The sequence below is a fragment of the Gossypium hirsutum genome, chromosome A11, assembly GCF_007990345.1.
Source record: "Gossypium hirsutum isolate 1008001.06 chromosome A11, Gossypium_hirsutum_v2.1, whole genome shotgun sequence".
Lineage (NCBI taxonomy): Eukaryota > Viridiplantae > Streptophyta > Magnoliopsida > Malvales > Malvaceae > Gossypium > Gossypium hirsutum.
In genome coordinates, this window is record NC_053434.1 from 114,983,256 (window position 1) to 115,000,162 (window position 16,907).

Consider the following 16,907-nt stretch of genomic DNA (forward strand, 5'->3'; position numbering starts at 1 on the left):
AAGAATATTGGATTACGAGTAAAGCTATTGTTTTTAAAGTCAACTACCCTTACACCAACTGCAAAAGCGTGTGGGACCATAGACATTTGGAAACCATCTACATTTTTAACCCTTCCTCGCGAGTATATTTTTTTATACATTCTAAACATTATATTTATCAAATATTTATATTTTTTATAATGTTTGTTATATACACAATATTTATATAAAAATTTATATTGTATCAAATAAAATTATTATATATAGTTTTCGACTAATCTTAGCTCATGTGATTATGTATATTTGAATTGGTTTGAAATAAAAATTGATCTTTTATCTAAAAATCAAATTATATAAATATATATTAATATTTTAAGAAAATAATTTTAAATAAATGATAAACTCGAATTATCGAATGAGACCATGCCAAATGAATATAACTTTTTTAAGATAATGGTTCAATCTAGCCTATGGGATATCTATTTTATTGCCATTGAAATTTACGAGTCTTTTCCTCTATTTTAGTAGCAACAAAATATCATATGATTAACTATATGAATACACAAATATTTCAAATTTTAATTAATATAAATATTCATGTATCAATTTATTAAAATTTAAGTAAGTTGTGATATGATTAATAATTTGAGTCAAATAAATATGTAAATATATATTTATATAAATTTTTAATTAAAATAGTAAAGTTGAAAGTTTAAAATCATAATGTTTAGTTCATCGTGTATGAGATCTTTATTGATTTTATATAAAAAAAATGAATTGAAAAGATTAAAATACTTTTTTTTATGGAAGATAAAAACGCTTTCATAATAATATCACGTAGATTATATAAATAATAATTTCTATTTATTTTTCAAATAAATTTATGTTTGATCTGTTGAGACAAGTTTTGAGAAAAGGGACTCAACCAGATGCAAAATTTACCTTATTTGTTGGCAAAGGGTAAAAATTATGTGACTTTGAAAGTCCACAAAAAAATTTACTGTAATTAAAGTTTTATTATAAGATCATAACCAAACCCTAATAAAAAGTATACAATTTAAATAAGACTATTACCGGATAATTTTAAGCAAACTTTGAGAGAAAAGATAAAAATATTATCAAAAATTTATTGATTTTAAAAGTTCAAAACTCGAAACTATAATTCAACGTCACACATTAAATATTTTTTAGTCTACTCACTACCATTAAAAAAATCAGCTTCAACGGATACTAAACAGACCTCAGCTGATAGGAGAAAATACAAAGGATGGTTTGTGTAAAAAATAAAAAATGCAGTTTTCTCTCCCCACTTTTTTCTCTTTAATTAACTTGAAGCACGGACACTTTCACACTTCAAAAAAAATAGCTGCCCCCACTACATATAAATATGTAGCATTGTGAGACCTTTGGCCCATGCCCAACAAGATTCTCTAAGGATTTTCCTTCTGCAACGTAGGCTATAGTCTGGGGTAAGAGGAAATGAATTGCGGTTGCTAGGATTCCAACTCTAAATCTGTTAAATTGAACCTCTAGGTGTGATTAGATGAATCAAAACGTTAAGCCTTGGTGATGTAGGTCATTTCTTAAGTGTAATATGCCCAAATTTAACTTGACTAGTTTAATCGGTCAATCCAATTTAATTAAATAAATCATTAAAAATTTGGGTCAATCTATTTTTGCTTAATTCAATGACCGTCTCCGATTTCCAATTCAATTGGCCGATCAAATCTGATTCAAACAACCTTAACAATATGTTTAAATGGTTTTGAGATAAAATAAATTTGACTTTGAGTTAATTACCCAATTTTTATTTTTTAATACAACTATTTTTATTTAAATTAAAGACATAATATCTTTTTTGACCCTCCAACTTTACAAAAAAAATATTTTAACCCTCAATTTTTTTTGTCTCTTTTAGTTTTTAAACTTGTGTTGTGTGTTAGATTATCTCAAAATGGATGAAGAAGTTAACGTATGTTAACTTTGTTGACATGACATCTACATGGATTACCATATGTATGTCACATTAATAATTACTTTTTAAAAATTTTAAAAATTCAAAAAATATAAAAATTATTTTTAAAAAATAAAATTATTAAAAAAGTATAGAAATTATAAGAAAATAATTTTAATATTTTTAAAATTTTAAAAATTAAATTAATTGCTTATCATACACGTGGATGCCACATTAGCAAAGTTAACAGACGTTAATTTTTTTTATCTATTTTGGGGTTATTTAACAAAGACCACAAGTTTAATGGCTAAAAGACAAGTTAAACTATGGGCTAAAATGACTTTTTTGTAAAATTAGAGAACCAAGTAAATCATTGAGTCTAAGTTAAATTACATAAATAATATTTTTTACATTTTAATATTAAATAAATAATGAACTCAGAATTTCTGAGTCGGAACGGGTTGATAATAAACAATGGCTGTAATAGCCCAAATCTGCCCGAGCCTTAAAAAATAAAAAATAATAAATAAATATTTAAACAGTCCATTTACAACAGACCGTAGGCCCAAAATTAGAATTTCCCAGTAGACCCATTTACACCCTACCCCTGAACCCAGGACTTAATCGGCCCAATTGGCCCAATCTATCTTCGGCTTCAGGGAACCCTAGTTAGGGTTTGCGCCGCAATCAGACCAAGAGTCACGCCCCTCCGACTCGTGTCCGTTCGTCGATCCAGCTACACTCCATCAGCGCCGCAAGCCAGTGCGCAGTTACTGACTGGTCTGTCGTCACCATCGTCAAGCCTCCATCACCGCCAGATTTTTCGGCGTTACCTGCAAAAGAAGGAAAGAAACAGCAGCAAACGAACAAAATAGATATGGAAAGAAATAAAATATTTCTTTCCCAAAATGTAATAGAAACAGTGGCTATAAAAGCCCCTTTTGTAACCTATAAAAGATACGAATATGGAGGCAGAAAAAAAGCAAATACAAGCAGTTTTTTTTAAGAGGTGAATCTTCTATTTTATTTTTATTTTTCATATTCAAAGCATATACATACACAAACAACTTGATAAATAGTTTTAAAGTGTGAAAAAGGGTTTTACCTTTCATCTTGTGTCAGAAATCGAGGTCTCTAACCTCTGAAGGTCGTGTACGACGGCGAAAAGGGCGGCGCGTGGGCACGTAAAGCGCGTGAACCGCCCGATGACGGAGGCTTGGCCAGAGCTCCGAGGGCCCCTTTTCCTTCCTCTTTCAGAGGACTTTCTAAATTTTTTTTAAAACACGAATCAAAATGAAACTTTAGAGGTTTTTTTTGTATTTATAAGCCTCCTGAACGACATCGTGTTGGGGTGATCGTTTAGTGACCGAAACGGCATCGTTTCAAGGCCTCAAGATCCGCGTGTTGACCCGTAACCTGGGGAGGATCTGCGTGTTTTTGATACTTGGGTTAATTGCTCAATTGGTCATCTCGTTTTTTTATCTTTATAATTTCATTTTTAATCCAGCCCTAATATTTTAATTTTATTTCGATTTGATCCTCATAGTGGCTTTAAAACTGAGTTGGTGGGAACGTTGTCGTTTTAGGATTAGGGTTAATTACCAAAGAGTCCTCTGAATTTAATGCACATTTCAATCAGGCCCAGAGTTTTCGTTTATTTTGCAATTAACCCCTAATTCCTTAATTAGATTCAATTTTGATCTTTTTTATATTTTTAAATTTATTTTAAATACTTTACATATTTTTAAATATTAGTTATATAAGCAGTACATATTATTTTTTATTATCCATTCTGGTATATTTATTTTTTACTATATGGTATATATTTTTATTATATATTATTTATATTACTATATTTTTATATAAAAATACTTATTATATTATTATTATTATTTTATATTTTATTTATGCATTTTTATTACATGCGATATTATCTATTGTTCCTTGTAATATCTATCTTTCTTTTATATATATATATTATAGATTTTATTATATATTTTTATATTATTTATTATATGATTTGTATATATTTTATTTGTAAATTATATCATACACTCTATTTTACCATGTTTCTTTACATTATTTTTATTTTATTATAAAGTATACCCTATAATATGGTTTTTATATATTAATCTTTTTGGGTTTTCTTTTATTATTTTCATATTAATCTAAAGTCTATGAATATTTTTATTTGATTTATATTTCATATGTTTATACTTTGCTTATTTTTTATATTTCGTTATTGTTTAGTAAATTATTTATTATTGTTGTTACGTATTTGCATGGAAGTTAATTATTTATATTAATTTAAGGTATATTTGCATGAAATGTTGTTATATAGATGTTATGTTATTGAATTCATTATACTCTATGTTTTATTTTTGCATGAAACAATGATACATGAACATTTAGGTCATTTATGATGATATATGCCTAAAGTGGAAGTGTATATTGTGTAATTTATGTCAAATTGTATATCATGCATCACTTTTAAGTTAATTATTATTTTGCATGTTTATATGTTTTGCTTATTCATCTTCAATATAAGCTACGTGTATCTTTATGTGCATGATGTAATTTTAAACACGTATGTATCTAGTGTATGATCTTTGCACTATTGCCATTGAATTGTTTAAATGCATGTTTTAGCTACCTATTATTTGTAATATGCTATCTTGTATGTTATATTCTATAATGTTAATATCATTCCTCATGCATTAATCAAAAAGGAGATTCCAAAGTTTTCAAATAAAAAGGCAATGCTTGGTATTTGGAAGCTTCGAGAAAGGTAGTGCCCTAACTTACTGGGTTGCAACTTTTCTCGTTGAGTTTGAATAGTCAAGCACCCTTCTAAGTTTTTAGGGTTTTCAAAATACGAGCAACTGTCTTGGAATTTCAAAGCGTTGTGTCCTAACTTACTGGATATGGCGTTTTGTTGTTTCGAGATAGAGATTTTCAAAAGGTTAGCTTAGCTTCGAATGTCTTAAAAATATTGCGTCCTAACTTACCGGATGTGATATTTTGATTCATTTGATACAAGTGAACCCTAATCAAAATATTCTAAAGGGGATTGCATCTTAAAACTTTCAAATTTCCGACATTAAAGACACTTGATAATCAATTAGGTACCAATTTTTGGGCGTTACGAGGGTGCTAACCCTTCCTCGTACGTAACCGACTCCTGAATCTGTTTTCTCGACTTTCGTAGACCAAAATTAATGTTTTAAAACAAAACATTTTATAAGGTGATCCAATCACACCTAAAAAGATTGGTGGCGAATCCTGTTTTCATTTTTCTTAAAGTCGATTCCCATTTTCCAAAACATCGATTTAAAAATGGTTTCGACAATGGAAAAGAATATACAAAAATTTTAGACGGTGGTCCAATTCAGCCGATGGGAATCTAACTCATTCACATGGAAATTTAGAAGGTTTTTTCCTCAATTTTATGGTAAAAGTATCATGAAGGTTATTGTATTAGAAGTTAGATTAATTTTATCTCTTCTACTAGAAAAATAGGTATATTAATCCTCGTATGTTAGATTAAATAGTAAATTAGTCATTCTATTAAAATTTCATCTATTTATATCATTAAAAACTAGTCTCTATATGTTAGCACGATGTATATGTGCAGTGATGAAGTCAGGGGCTGGCAGGGGCCCCGACCACCCTAAAATGGAAAATTTTATAATTTATAGAATTTTAAATTAGTAATGGTAAAATTATACTTTGTCCCTCCTAAAAACGATAAAATTTTGATTTAATCTTTTAAAAATTATAAAGATATAGACTATTAAAATAGTGAAATTGCATTTTTACTATCATAAAAATCTACAATTTAATTCTACCCCAAAATAATTTTCTGGCTTCGCCACTGTATATATGTCACTCCACATGTCATTGTTTTGTTAGTTGTCAGTACGCTAATTTTCAACGGTACAAATAGATGAAATTATTAATAGAAAGGACCAATTTTAATTTTTGATGTAACGTATAGGGACTAATTTGCTCATTTTTTAGTAGATAAGATAAAATACAATCTGAGTCCTATTACAGAGGCATCCATGATACTTTTACCCAATTTTATCTTTTTGAATTGTTTAATCAGTGGCACTTAGAAAATATCATATGATTAACTATATATATATAAATATTTCAAATTTTATTTAATATAAATAATTTATTTAAGGTATACATTCAACTTGTATTCTAAATAAATATACAATTTCTAAGAACCTCTAATATCAATTATCATTTCTAAGTAATATGTATCTAAAATCTTCTACATGGAAAATATAAAAAAAATGTACATCTAAAATCATTCTAATATTTCCAAGCGAAAGGATAAGCATCTATCACTAATGAAAGGGACAAACAGCAACAATTGCTTTATTTTTCTTTTCAAGGACTTTCATGAAAATTACAGAGTAGAGTTATTTGTGCAGTACGAGATATTTGAATGGTCAATTACTCAGATTCTTACTTTGTAATTAAAAATATTTTTATTTAAATTATAAAAAAATAAATATTTATGATTTTTATAAATAAAATTAAATAATTCTGAGCTGGATTGGGCTGATAATAGAAGATGGCAAAGGATATAGCTTCTTTTTTCAAATAGTGGTCCAATCTAACTCATTACGATGGAATTTTACTGAGGTTTTCCCTCAATTTAACAGATTTGAATAGTTTAGTCGATTTATAAGTCTTTTAAGGTGAGTTTGGATGGACAGTGTCGTGCGATGCGGTGAATTTAGTTTATTTTTTATCTTACGTTACAGTATCACTACAATATTTAATCTTATTGTCACTGTTATTTTTATACTAACTGCAAATAAACGCACCGTTCATCTAAACCCACCCTTAGTTTACTAAGCTTACATTTGGTTTTTTGTTGGACGAAGAAAACACAAAGCAAACCTGCATTGAGTTTTTGGAAGGTTACTTCTCATGATGTTTGAGTTTTGATTCAATAAATAAATGAAATTGAAACGCTTTTTATGGACATTCAAAATTCAAATTAATTAAGAAATTGATTTGAATAATATATTTGTTTATTTCCTTGATGTTGATATAGTTTTTTAATTTGTCTTGTAAAATATTATTTTCGAGGTTAGGGTCGTTGACCAAATTTTGATTATTGAGATTAATATTGTATTAATAGGTTTTTAGCACTCATTTAACTCATATGAAATGGTCTGATTTGTGGAGTACATAGAGAAGTCTATTTACTTGAAGCCTTGATGGTTCAGTTAAAACATACTAGTAAACTAGAGTTACCATGATGGATATTGTAAATTCTAAGGAATAAAATTGTATAGTGTTTAAATCTTTTAGCACTTTTATATTACAAATAGGCTTTGAACCTAGCCGCCGATGTAATTTAAATTGTACTGTTGAATTTAAGATAGTTCAACTATAAATAGAAGCCTTCGCTTCATTTTTAATCATTCCATTTTACATTTAGTGTAATCCATTAAAAGTAATAGAATATTTTTAAGAGCATTTACTCAAACATTTGATATGCATTTGCTTTCTTGTGGCTTTTATGTTCGCTTGTAGCTTCTTCGCTTGAGAGTTTGCTTCAATATCGTAGATAATTTCTTTAAGAATTCTCGCCTTTTCAATGAGATAGACTAACGTGGATTTAAAAATGAATCGTCCAAGACCGCATAATTTTCTAGACTAAAATTTTAACTCTGTGACAGATGCATACTGTTTCATTATCATCATATGAATAAATTCAATGTAAGGGGCTATAACATAGTGCTGAAATTAAAAGTTTAAAAAACAATCAAAATTATTACTTTGAATATGTAACATATCGATCTCAAACTCTTAAGTTCATTTGACTATTTATTTATTTATTTTTGTTGTATACTTTTATAACCTTATCTTGCCACCACGATATCAACATTTTAAATAAGGTGTTAATATCAGCAAAAGTCGATTCAAGTCACCAATTCACCTTTGTTCTTCTACTAATGATATATTGATCCCAGATTTCTCTTTATATTGAGTAGCTTGCATCTTCCTATTCTTTGCTTAGACATTTTGAAGAGAGTTTGGCCCAGAGAAATTATATGTATCTCCCATTCCTCGCAAGAACCGCATTGTTTTTGACCTCTCTTATTAACAAGAAGGTAGAATTTAAACAAGGCCTCATGTATGTACACTTTGTTTGATGCCTGATTTCAAAATACCAACCATCATCATCATATGATAAATGCTAGCCAACCTCAAGTTGATTGGTGAAACATTTTTTAAGAACAATCCCACATTAACCAAAATTTCTATTGTCATTTCATAAGACATTTTTTTTATTGAAACTTAATTTTTTTAAACAATAAAAATTATGAAATTGTAATTTTGTTAATGATAGTAATTAGTTAAATTTTAACTCGATTAACACTTTTTTTATTGTCAGTAAATTTAAGTACACTTATATACGTTTTCCTTCTAATTTAATGGTTTAAAAATTAAAAGTGAAAATCAATGTTTGATACTAACAATTCTCTATAAAAATAGAATCCACGTGAAACATGTAAAAGAGAAAAAAGTAAGATGATGGTAGCATAAATGACATCAATGAAGTGAGGGCATCAGAAATTTATAATGTTTGGTTACTGTTTGGTGAAAGCAAAATGTCCACTTGACTTGGGGTCAACATTATATATTTTCCTTTGTAAATTAGATAAATAGATGTAATGAAAGAGACAATAGCAATAATTGCTTTCTTTTGATTTTGTGGAAAATTTGATCCTAAAAGCAAAGTTAGTTACTGCACTCAATATAAAGAATTTGGGTTAACCTTACTTTCAAATTAATAATTTAAATAAGAATGTGAATTTGAGATTTTATTATATAAAAAATTTAATTCAGCAATTAAAAATATTTTATTTAAATATAATTATAAATATAATATATTAATAATCTTTATTTTTTAATATTAAAAATAATTGTAAATTTATACTTCTAGATCTAATCGGGTCAAAAATAAATTATGACAGCAAAAATATGAGTTTTTATCTCGTATTTGTGTTCGAGATATGAATACACAGGTACTCAAAATTTATTAATGACACGATTAACATATATATATATATAAAATGGCATAGCTTTATTTAATAGCTGTTCCCACTGTCATTATTTCATAATTTCTACTTTTTCATCACTAATGTTCACTTTTATTATTTTTATTTAATATTATTTTAATCTTCAAAAGACTTGAAATTGGGCTATAAATAGGAGTTGAGAGAGGAGATGAACTTAACCTACTTAATAATCCAAAATGAAGCCACTGTTTCTTTTAGTTTGTGTTCTCCTAGCTTCCTCTTTCTTTATTCCCATTTCCGCCATGCCTATCCAGGACCAGCCCTTGGGTAAGATTCAGCAGCTAGTCTTTATGTTTATATATAGGACATCCATATATATATATAATTAACAGTATGCATAGATGCACATAATATATGATTGTTGCAGGTGGTGAACGCAAAGGAAAAGAATGTGGTCGTGGAACAAAATGCATACCAACAAAGCCACCGCATCGTAGGTGTAAAGGTAACAGTGCTTACTGCAGGCCTCCCTGAATGGGGTAAAAAATAAAGCTATGGGCCTATGGATGATATGTTATTATGTCTATGGATATGGATGTGGGTGAAGTTATGCTAGTAATAAATTAACAAATAAATAAAGTTTCCCCCCATGCTTCATGACCCATGGCAATTACCACATCACCATCATCAATGAAGTTCTTGTAATGATCGTATCATTACTTTCATGACTACTAGTTTGTATGTGTTACGTTTATGTTTAATAAATTATGGAGTGTTTTTATGTTGAAAAATATCAAGTACTACTTTGTTTGTGATAGGTTTATATGTTTATGTTGAGGAAATTATTTCAAAATTGAAAATCACATAAGCCATAGATTTGTACTTCGTTTCAACTATTGATGTTGTTGAAGCAAATAACTTGGCTTACAGTAGTTCAAAACAGGTTCGTTTTATCTTCTGTGGGAACAAAAGTTGAGATTAAACTTGAAAGTTTGTGTAATAAATCTAAAATGTATGTTAGTCAAAGGGACAAGTTGTTGGGAAGAAACCGAACAACCGAAACAAAGCGAAAGCACAACCGGTGTTCTTTCTCTCCTTATAACTCCTGTCAAAAATTATGGCAAGCACAATAGCGCAAGATATGTTCTCTAGCAACCTTAATCAACCACAAATCAACTAATGCAACCACAACAAAAATAAATAGAGACACCGATATTTTTACGTGGAAAACCCCTCTAAATTAAGGGTAAAAACCACGGGACTTTAGAGTCTGATAAAGAGCTCTACTATCATCAAATGTTCGACTACAAGATCACAATATCAAGCCTACAACAAGCATTCAACTCCGACAAGGCTAACAATATGTAATCTTTAGCAAAAGAGAGAAAAATGAGAGAACATCACCAAAAACGTAGCTGCTGAAAAATGGGTATTTCCGACGCTACAAGTCTCGGATGAAAAATCCGACCGTACAAAGTCAAGAACACCTTATCACCTAGCTGCTGTCCAAAAATCAGCTCAATCGAACCACGGATGGACCTTCGATCGAGGAGTTGATCACTGCTGCACAAGCTTGAAAAACTGATTTTTTTTTATTCTCTCTTTTTCTCCAATGAGCTTCAATCTCACTCCCTGTTTTTCTCTCTTTTAAATTGAGAATTTGACACTCAATAATAATAGAAAGACAAAACATTATGGCAGAAAATATGGGTTTCCTACATAGTGGGACCCATACCCAACAAATCTCCCCCTCCAACTATGTGGGGAATGCCTCCATGCCGGAGGTCAAACAACATGCTTCAAACTTTTCTCTTGGTAAGGCCTTCGTCAACATATCAGCACCATTATCATTAGTGTGTATCTTCTCAAGCTCTAACAGTTTAGCTTCAAGAACATCTCGTATCCAATGGTACCTCACATCAATATGCTTAGATCTAGCATGAAAAGTTGAGTTCTTACCAAGATGAATAGCACTCTGGCTATCACAGTACAGGACATACTTCTCCTGAGTAAAACCAAGCTCATGCACAAACTTCTTCATCCAAAGCATCTTCTTACACGCTTCGGTTGCTGCAATGAACTCTGATTCGGTGGTGGACAATGCAACACACTTTTGCAGTCTCGATTGCCATGCCGCAGCTCCCCCTGCATAAGTGATTAAGTAACCTGAAGTAGATCTCCTCAAGTCAATGTCTCCGGCCATGTCTGAATCTGTATACCCAACAAGAACAGGTTTCTCATTGCCGAAACAAAGTTTCATGTTGGAAGTGCCACGAAGATATCTCATAATCCACTTCACTACATTCCAATGCTCTCTGCCTGGATTAGAAAGAAACCGACTAACTGTACCAACGGCATAAGCCAAGTTTGGTCTCGTGCAAACCATTGCGTACATCAAACTACCCACGGTTGAAGAGTAAGGAATTTTTTGCATCTCTTCCTTCTCCTTTTCTGTGGAAGGACTATGCTTAACACTCAATCTAAAGTGCATAGCAAAGGGAGTATTCACCGCTTTAGCTTTATCCATACTAAACCTTTGAAGTACTTTCTCAATGTACCTCTCTTGTGATAACCATAATTTCTTGGCCTTTCTATCACGTGTCAATCTTATGCCAAGAATTTGCTTTGCTGGCCCCAAATCCTTCATTGCAAAGGATTTACTCAACTCTTGTTTCAACTTCTCAATTCTAGAAGCATTCTGACCAACAATAAGCATATCATCAACATAGAGCAAAAGAATAATAAAATCATCACCAGAGAATCTCTTAACAAACACACAATGATCAGAAGTAGTCTTCTTGTAGCCTTGCTCCCCCATAACAGACTCAAACTTCTTGTACCATTGCCTTGGAGCTTGCTTCAAACCATACAAGCTCTTCTTCAATCTGCACACATAGTCCTCTTTCCCTTGTGCAACAAAACCCTCTGGCTGCTCCATGTAAAGCTCTTCTTCCAAGTCACCATGAAGAAAAGCAGTTTTCACATCCATTTGTTCAACCTCTAGGTCATAACAAGCTGCCAAACTCAGTATAGTTCTGATAGAGGACATCTTCACAACCGGAGAAAATATTTCTTCAAAATCAACCCCCTTTTTCTGAGTATAACCCTTGACGACCAATCTAGCTTTGTATCGTGGAGATGAAGACTTCTCTTCTTGCTTCAACCTGTAAACCCACCGATTATTCAAAGCTCTTTTGCCCTTAGGAAGTTTCACCAATTCAAAAGTATGGTTCTCATGCAAGGATTGAAGTTCGTCTTTCATCGCTTCAACCCACTGATCTTTGCATTCACTCTCCATAGCCTCTTCATAACATTCAGGTTCTCCCCCGTCAGTCAAAAGAACATATTCATCAGGAGAATACCTGACAGAAGATCGTCGATCTCTGGAAGACCTTCGAAGTGGAACTGCTGGTGGAGCTATAGGTGCTTGTTGTTGATCATTCACAACATCATCCACGGGAGTATCAAAGTCACCTATAGTCTGATGGTCACCACTAACATCACCATGCACATCATCCTGGATAGGATCTGGTGAAGAGTCTAGGGGAACCGGATTCACATCGATCAAGTCACCACTACCTTGTGAATCCACTTTCTCCGTCTTATCAATGTCATCAATGGTCTGATCCTCAATGAAGACAACATCTCTGCTTCTCACGAGTTTCTTCTGAACTGGATCATAGAGTCTATAACCAAACTCACCATCTAGACCATAACCAATAAAAATGCATTGTCGAGCCTTAGCATCCAACTTGGATCTTTCATCCTTTGGAACATGAACAAATGCTTTACAACCGAACACACGTAGGTGATCATATGACACGTCTTTACCAAACCAAACTCTATCTGGCACATCACCTTTCAAAGGAACACTAGGAGACAGATTTATCACATGTGTCACTGTATTCAAAGCTTCAGCCCAAAATGATCTTGGTAACTTTGCATCTGACAACAAACATCTGACTCTCTCAATCAATGTTCGGTTCATTCTTTTAGCTAACCCATTTAACTGTGGAGTCTTTGGTGGTGTTCTCTGATGTCTGATTCCCTATCGTAGACAATACTCATGAAACGACCCTGTGTACTCGCCACCATTATCAGTACGAATGCACTTCAACTTCTTCCCAGTTTCCCTTTCAACTGATGCTTGAAACTGTTTAAACACCTCAAAGACTTGATTTTTAGACTTCAAAGTGTAAACCCATAGCTTTCTTGAACAATCATCAATGAAAGTCACAAAGTAAAGTGCACCACCATGTGATCTTACTTTTATCGGACCACAAACATCTGAATGGACCAACTCTAGCAACTCTGATTTCCTATGAGGAGGATGGCTTCTAAATGAAACTCTTCTCTGCTTTCCTGCTAGACAATGAGCACAATTCTTCAGTGTAGCATTCTTTAAACCCGAAAGTTGATTCTTCTTCGCTAAACAGCTAAGCCCCTTCTCACTCATGTGACTGAGTCGTTTATGCCACAACTCAGTTGAGCTGTCATTCAGTGTCACATTCACCATCTCTCGAGAAGTCAAAGCTTGCATCAAGTACAAATTTGAGCTCTTCTTTCCTCGAGCCACAACTAAGGAGCCTTTAGTCAGCTTCCACTGCCCTTCACTGAAGGTGTTACAAAATCCCTCATCATCAAGTTTTCCTGCAGAAATCAAATTCAAACAGACATCCGGTGCATGTCTGACATCCTTGAGAGTTAACTTTGTTCCATTGTTACTTACCAAGCTAACATCTCCCATACCAATAACCGAAACCAAACCATCATTACCCATCTTCAATACCCCAAAATCACCAGGAGTATAAGATGTGAAGAATTCCTTCCTCGACGTGACATGAAGTGATGCACCAGTATCAATCACCCAACTAGTCTCGTCGCATGCTAGGTTGACCAAATTCTCATCACAAATAACTAACAGATCTTCACGAGTAACAGTAGCAACACGCTCGGATTTTTCATCGTCATTCCAATCGTGTTTATCACCACCACATTTGTTCTCTTTCTTCCACTTGAAGCAATATTTCTTGATATGACCTTTCTTGCCACAATGATGACACTCAAGATTTTTGTATCTCGATCTTGACTTGCTTCGGCTTTTATCTCTACCCTTTCCATCTTTGTCTCTATTTCTCCCCCTGTTCTCGATAACCAACACCTCGGACTGTGATGTAGAGCCCTGAGATCTTCTTCTAACCTCTTCATTCAACACACCACTCTTAGCCAAATCCAAAGTAATAATACCCTGTGGGGCAGAATTAATGAGTGAGACTCGAAAGGTCTCCCAAGAGTCTGGTAGAGTAGCAAGCAACCAAAGTCCTAAAATCTCGTCATCAAATTTGACATCCATACCAAGCAACTGATTCATCACACTCTGAAATTCACTAACATGGTCAGCTATAGACATTCCTTCTTTATATTTTAGCGACATCATTTTCTTCAGCAAAAATAACTTGTTATTGCCCGACCTCGAAGCATACAAGCTTTCAAGCTTCTCCCACAATGTTCGAGCATGTGTCTCTTGATCAATGTGGTTGTAAACATTTTCTTCAACAAATTGCCGAATAAAGCCACACACTTGTTGATGCTCAAATTCCCATTCTTCATCACTTTTCGAATCGGGTTTTTGAGTAGTAAAGACCGGAAGATGCAAAGCCTTCACAAACAACAAGTCCTTCATTTTATTCCGCCAAAGTTGATAATTTGTGCCATTCAACATAATCATCTTGCTCGTATTAATTTCCATAATTACCTGACACAATAACCAAGCTCTGGTACCAGTTTGTTGGGAAGAAACCGAACAACCGAAACAAAGCGAAAGCACAACCGGTGTTCTTTCTCTCCTTATAACTCCTGTCAAAAATTATGGCAAGCACAATAGCACAAGATATGTTCTCTAGCAACCTTAATCAACCACAAATCAACTAATGCAACCACAACAAAAATAAATAGAGACACCGATATTTTTACGTGGAAAACCCCTCTAAATTAAGGGTAAAAACCACGGGACTTTAGAGTCCGATAAAGAGCTCTACTATCATCAAATGTTCGACTACAAGATCACAATATCAAGCCTACAACAAGCATTCAACTCCGACAAGGCTAACAATATGTAATCTTTAGCAAAAGAGAGAAAAATGAGAGAACATCACCAAAAACGTAGCTGCTGAAAAATGGGTATTTCCGACGCTACAAGTCTCGGATGAAAAATCCGACCGTACAAAGTCAAGAACACCTTATCACCTAGCTGCTGTCCAAAAATCAGCTCAATCGAACCACGGATGGACCTTCGATCGAGGAGTTGATCACTGCTGCATAAGCTTGAAAAACTGATTTTTTTTTATTCTCTCTTTTTCTCCAACGAGCTTCAATCTCACTCTCTGTTTTTCTCTCTTTTAAATTGAGAATTTGACACTCAATAATAATAGAAAGACAAAACATTATGGCAGAAAATATGGGTTTCCCACATAGTGGGACCCATACCCAACACAAGTAAAAAGAGAATGAATATACAATATTTGTGTACAATTATTTGCTAAAATCTAAATTATTAAAATTTACTCTGCCCAAATACCTTACATTTTATATACAATATCTCTCTATAAAAGTCTTAAACAAGGAGCGTCTAACACATCCTTAAAATGACTAAAGAATAAGTTGATCAATGACTTATTTATAGGCTCTCCTTCATGAACATGATTGATTACTAGAGATGAGTCTTTATAACATATTTAAAAGCTAAAAATTATCTTAAAAAAATATTCAAATAACTCTCTCTATAAAGCAACCTTTCATCAACTTGAAAACTCTTAAAAATAAAGACAAGAATAAGAATAAGTATCCATCATAGTTCAAACTTCTTTCTTTCATCTCCAAGGCTGTCGACTGAACGATAATTGCTACATATTCTAGCATGAAATTATCTCCTCATTTGTTGGTTTAAATTAGATGTAATCAAGGCCCTTTATTGTCAAGAATCCCAAGCTGAATGAACTTTGACTGAAATATGCACATGCTCTAAAATATGTCCAAACAACTCATGAGAAAACAAAAGGCAGTTGCATGTTCCAAAACTTATTTGAATAAAATATGATACAGTCAAAGTTTCTAATATAAAACTTAAAAATTTATAACAAAATGACATAAAAAAATAACATTGAAATTTGATTTGTAGTATTTGAAGTTTTCAAGAAACATAAATTTCACTAATAAGTTACAAGGGACATTAAATTAATTATTAGAAGTTGGAGAATGATGTTGGAGTCTATCAAATTTGAAATTTTCAGTAAGCTATAATGCACCAAAACTCCTAATACTTTTGTCTCATTTGATAACTAAGATTTTAGAATTTAAAAAATAGTGTAAATTGAGTAGTAAATTATTTGAAAATGTACCATTTATGATTTTTTTTTAAATTTATGCTTTTGTTAGAAGTCTATTTATTAATGAATTTGAAATCATTTAATTTTTTTTTTGAATTTGATAAATCTATATTTTTATTTTTTTATTATATATTAGATTGAATCTCAACTAATCTGTCTATAATATATGCATTTCATTCTTACTAGAGTTGTCTACGGGTCGGGCCCTAACAAAATTTTAGGCCCAATTGGTAGGCCTGGGCCTGACTCGAAAACTGGGCTTAGATTTTTTCTCAAGTCGACCTGGATAAAAATACTAAAACCTGAGTTCAGCCCGTATTAATTTTTAAAATTTTATTTTATAGAAAAAAATTTAAAACATAATACACCAAATACACTAAAAATATTAAAATAAATGTTTCCCAATAAATTGAAAATAAATTTAAAAAAGTCTTTATACTTAAATAACACTAATATAAGCGCAACTTAACAAACAAACATTTCTAAAATAGTAGCAAAATTAACAATAAAACATTAACAACAAAATAATATTAT

General features: G+C 31.9%; 1 long non-coding RNA gene across 1 annotated transcript; it reads left to right on the forward strand.

Moving 5' to 3' along the window:
• Positions 1–9,081: 9,081 nt before the first annotated feature.
• LOC107948202 (uncharacterized) lies at positions 9,082–9,779 on the forward strand. The gene is made up of 2 exons (XR_001697260.2): positions 9,082–9,315; positions 9,416–9,779. It is a non-coding gene; the product is annotated as an uncharacterized lncRNA (long non-coding RNA).
• Positions 9,780–16,907: the final 7,128 nt, after the last annotated feature.